General features: G+C 38.4%; 1 pseudogene; it reads left to right on the top strand.

Moving 5' to 3' along the window:
- Nucleotides 1–3181: 3181 nt before the first annotated feature.
- On the top strand, nucleotides 3182–4541 carry LOC146883599 (uncharacterized; annotated as a pseudogene).
- Nucleotides 4542–5718: the final 1177 nt, after the last annotated feature.

Here is a 5718-nt window from a genome sequence, read left to right as displayed (position 1 = left end):
TTTCATTTTTTTTTATAAATTTAAGTATTTTTAGTTAAGTTCTTATATTATTTTTTTAGTGTACTAAGTATTAAAGTTTTATATTTTACAATTGAGTTTCTTTTGTTTAATTTTTTTCTTGATTGTTATCTTACTTTATCAACTTACCGTGTTAAAATAAATAAAAGTTTTATGGTTAATATAAAAAGATAATATAATAAATATTTTTTTGTTATTTGAATTGAAAATTAGATAACAAATTGGCATACTCTCATAATTTTTATGTCTTCACATGTACTAGCTAAATGAATGGCGTTGTTATCACTATTAATGTATATATGTTATCAATTAAAATGATAAAAATTACTTGTAAATATCATTTTGTATTAACTACAAAATTTCATACTTCTTAATAACGTCCCATTTAAATTATAACATAATTAAATGAAACATTACACAAAATAATATAGGAAGCAAAGTCTTGGAGTATAAATACTACTCCTTACAATTATCTAGAAGTAAACAGGAAATAAACTAAAGCACACCCGATGCCAGTAACAGGATAGAGTAAGGAATCTAAAGTATTCAAAATAAAGTTCTAGGATAAGACAATACATGGGCCACAACCCTACAAGAAGACATAAACGAGCGGAATCCAACCCAGATAGGCTATGCAGCGGAATCACCATTTCTCTGTAGACCACGAGGAGTTCTTGCATCTGCTCACATCAATAAATTGATGATCATCGCAAAAAGAAAAAACCACACACAAACATACAACAAGCAGAAAGGGTAAGTTAGAGTAGAAAGTGATTTTATCATGCAATTGCATACATTTTCATAGTCCAAGATACATACATCGACCAATCATGTGATGACTCACAACCAATACACTAAGACTCAAGACACGACTTATCCGGATACATATAATTAGTCGGATTCAGCGGATGCTTGTACTTGTAATGGCCTTTACTACTCTACCGAGCTGCTCTACCGAGCTAATTGTTATCGTGTTTCATCCCTCCACGCACAAGGTTAGCCTTAAAAGGTTCCAGGCCTCCTGCTACTCTCACCACTTGAGTTAGTACGCTCTACGTGAGACTAACCGACCTTTTAGAATGTCATGATGCAATCCTTACCTTGAATCCTTACTAAATTATATAAATGAGGCACCACCATGAACTCCCACTAACAGGGGTCATGAATTACGTCCTAACCAAATGAGGCACCACCATGAGATCTCACCTAGAGATTCATGGAATTACGCACTGACCAAATGAGGCACCACCACGAAACTATTGTGGAATTACGTCCTAACCATAGTAACATCATGTTCCATCAATCAATATAGAATCATTTCTCATGCCAATTCCATGCCACTTTCATAACCAACCATTCCATACATGTCACATGTCAAGATCATGTTAAACTTATCCATCACCAACCATAAATCATTTGACTCATACATATTCACCCAAATCAAGCGTTACAAGATTACTCAATCCAAACATATGGCAAACATTCAAGTATAGAGGGAAAACATAACTAAACACATTCTCGCCCAACTTCTCGCTCAGGCGAGCTCTTTTCGCCTAGGCGAGAGCTCAAGAAGAGGAACAGTGGTGCTGTCGCGTTCTCTCGCTTAGGTGAGACCTCCTCCCATGAGAGAGATGGTTTTACGCTCAATACTAGAGCTCGTCGCCTGAGCGACAACTTACGCAACACCTGGGAGGGTTTTCTGATACTCTCGCTTAGGCGAGCTCCACTCGCTTGGGCGAGATTATCAAATCTCCTCCACTGTTCATGCAGGCTAGTACACAGATTCATCCAGAGCAATGCAGAATATATATTCATATCATGTTAAGCATCATACACACACCATAAGCACGAAACAAAGCTGGAAAACAAGCAAAGTACATCCAAGCTCGAAACCCTAGCTTCCCTTACTTGGAAAAGCTACTTTCATATACTTCGACACTTTAAGCCAACGAACCCAGCAGCTCCAAGAGCAGACTCGAGAGCTGAGAACAGCGACACAAAAGGAAAAATAGGTTTACTACAGTGAACCCCAACAAAAACCATGAAAACAACTTAGAAAGGGGAGAGTATGGTTCAAGAACTAACTTACGTGAGACGGGGGTAAGCTTTTAAGCTAGCGTGAACAAGAGCGAACCAAGCCCTAATAGAGCTTTTGTTGAGAACAAGGGAAGGTTTGAGAAACACTATTTTTGCAAAGTGAGCAAGAATGAAAGGGTTTGGCTGCTTCAGGGGCCTTGGCACCCTATGGACTAGCCTTTAGGCCCAACTGATTAGGGCAACCCTTAAAAATAAGTGCAGAAAATAATTGGGCCTTACACTTAACACATAATAATAATAATAATATGATAAAATATCAATCTTAGAATCTAGTTAAATAAATTAAATGACATTCAATTGACGAATCTAAAAGTTTTAAATATTTAATAAACAAAAAAAATTATTAAAACTCAATCAAAACTTTATTATAACTTTAACCTACTTAAAGCTTGACATACAACAATTATGTTGTCTTCGCATCCGGGTAATTTACTGTGGTGAATGAATGGGGAATGATTTGCGGGTGAGAGTTGTGTTCATTTGCAGATTTAAGAGCGAGAGAAGAAGGGGATTAGTGGGATTGTGAGATTTTCGAATCTCATTTCAAGTTGTTGGATAATCTTTAATTTTTTAGACGATCTTTAATTCTATTAGATAATCTTTAGATTACGGAATTGTTTTTATTTAGCAAAGTGATAGGATATTTTATATTTGATGAATTATATTTAAGTTACTTGTTATTTTAGTCAATTGGAATATTTAAGATCTAGTTTGTTAATATGGCATATTAGATTAGATTAAATTAGATTAAGATTTAGTTTGGTTTGTTAATATTTGGTTTGTAAGTGGTTATATAATAGCCTATTCTTCATCAATGAAAAACACCACAATGAGTTACTTTGCATATTTTTTACGTGTCTGTGTGAGTTTTTTTCCAACAAAGTGGTATCAGAGCTTTATGCTTTAGGTACCGAGTGAAAATAAAAGGAGAGAGAGTGTGAGAAAAAAATGGGAGAGAGAGTGAAACAGTGTGAGGAAAAAAAAGTGTGCGCTTGAAGACCCTTCTAGGATCCCAAAAAAAGTGTGCGCTTGAAGACCCTTTGGGAGAAAAAAAAAGAGAGGAGAGATGGCAAAATTTGTTAATGGTATGACGGTGCCACAATTGACAAAGAAAACCAATTATGATAATTAATGTCTACAGATGAAGACCCTTCTAGGATCCTAAAACATTTGGGATATAATGGAGATTGGGTATCAAGAACCGATGAAGGAAGCAAATCAGACGGCGACCCAGATTGCTGCATTGAAGAAGACGCGAGTGAGAGACAAGTCAACTTTGTATTTCTTGTACAATACGGTGGACAAGTTAGGCTTCGAGAAGATTGCAAACGTTGCATCTTCAAATGAAGCATGAGATATTCTAGAGGTTGCATACAGAGGGAACGACTATGTTAGACAAGTTCGGCTACAAACTCTTATAGGAGAGTTTGAAGGTTGAAGATGAAAGATAAAGAGCAGGTAACTGAGTACATAACTCAAGTAGAGAAGGTGACCATCCAACTCGACAGAATGGACAGCCAATTCTAGCAAGTCGGGTTGTGGAGAAAATATTGAGATCATTGACAAATGATTTCGAGAGCATTGTATGTGCCATCGAGGAGTCAAAGGACCTGTCAATTCTCATAGTGGAAGAACTTGTTGAGTCATTGGTGGCCCATGAACAAAGGAGAAGGAAGAACCGCGAACCGTGTGACCAAGCACTATGAGCGAAACTTGATTTGAATGAAACTTGAAATACTTAGGGCCGAGGTCCTAGAGGTAGAGAACGGGGTGGCAGAGGACGAGGTGGTCGAGGTTGAGGTGGACGTGACAAAGATGATGTTGAAAAGAGCACATATCAAACTAGGCAGTAGAATTGGCATGGCGGTGCTCAAGAAAGGGGCCAAGGAGATTGGTCCAAGTCAGAAATGGAATGTTTCAGGTGAGGCAAGTACGAGCACTATGCAAGAGAACACATATCAGCAAGCTGCTACAACTGTGGAAAGGTCGATCATATAGTGAAGTTTTGTCGAACTAAAAAAAAAGAGAAAAATATTCTCATAGAGGAAGACGAAGAAGAGGAGATAGGAATCTTAATGATGATGCAAAACTCAGATGCCGAACATAGGAGCGACAAATCAGAAGTCGAGTGGCGTTCTGGTTGTGTGAAGGAAAGGAGATCAGGTGACGAGCTTAGTCTAAGTTTTTTAAACAACTCGGTTTGGTATTTCAAAACTAGAGCGAGCAATCACATGTGTGGAGATGAGAGTTTCTTCAACGAACTCACCGAGATAGAGGACAAATTAGTGTCATGTCGAGATGATTCCAAGGTGATGATAAAAGGACGTGGAATAATCCGACAAATGCAGAAGGATGAACGGGTTGGAGAAATCAGGGATGTCTACTGTGATCCCGATTTGAAGAGTAATATTTTAAGCATAGGTTAGATAGTGGAGAAAGGAAACTCGATTCTGATAAAGAACTGAGTACTGTACTTAAAGCACAAGTAAGATCGACTAGCAGCTTGGGTAGAAATGGAGAATAATCGGATGTATAAATTGGAGTTGAGCATCCTACAAAAAAGGTGTTTGAAACGTGTGGACAATGAAGGCGACGCAGGATCCGTTCATAATGACGTGGTGGAGAAAGAGACCAGTAAGCAAATTAAAGTAATGTTATCTCAAAATAAAAGAGAAGAGACAACCAATCTTGTCGAAGAAGTTGAAGAATAAGCAATGTTGTTGATGATGGGACGCAACTCAGGGGACGAGCACAAACAAGTCGAGAAGTCAGCAAGAAGGTTGAGTGTCATAAATCATTCTAGTAGCATGGAGAGGTCGATAGCTTGGAAAGCTTGAAAGAGAGCATGGAGATCTCAGACATCCCGAAAAGGGACTTGGAGAGCTCGGTAGAGCATGTGGGGAGCTCGGTGGAGCATAAGGCCAACTCAATTAGCTTGGTGGCAAGTCTGAATAGCTTGATTAAGTTAGTGGAGCAAGTGGGGTGCCCAAATCGTTCAGGGGAGCAAGTGAGCATCTCAGAAAGCTTAGCAGGGAGCCTAGGTAGCTCGGTAGAGTGTCTAGGTAGCTCGGATCTTGAACAAGAAGTGTTAAGTTTGCAAGAAGAGTAGTTGCATGTCGAGGAGGATCTGAGAGTTGTACGGGAGGTGCAAGATGAGAAGTGAAAACTTGAAATGGATGATGAGTTTGGTGTGAAGAAGGCGTGGGAATTATCCAATATCTTAAAGAGAGATCATCCTATTGAAAGGAACTCGGTTAATGGCAAGTCGACCACAAAGACAATAAAGAACCCAACAAAGGGTAAGTCACCAAGGTTAAGATGAAGTCGGTCAGAGAGAAGATCAAGTTAGTCAAAGAGAAGATCAAATCGGACAAAGAGAAGATCAAGTCGGACAAAGAGAAGATGAAGTTGGTCCCAGATGTTCCTATGATTCCAGATGATCCAAATAACTGTTATCCACAATCCTTTCCAAATTTTCTTTTGTTTCCTATTCAATTCCATTAAATAGAATTGTTGGAAATGCGGTTTAGCTTGGTTATTTAAATATCGCTCCCACCCACCTATCGCACAACTCCCACAATCTTTTGGTTATTTTACAACATA

This window comes from Vigna unguiculata, chromosome 9, assembly GCF_037176805.1.
Source record: "Vigna unguiculata cultivar grain cowpea cultivar isolate G323 ecotype 2 chromosome 9, ASM3717680v1, whole genome shotgun sequence".
NCBI classification, from domain to species: domain Eukaryota; kingdom Viridiplantae; phylum Streptophyta; class Magnoliopsida; order Fabales; family Fabaceae; genus Vigna; species Vigna unguiculata.
The sequence above is the reverse complement of the archived record's forward strand: the minus strand, read 5'-3'. Positions and strand labels throughout refer to the sequence as shown.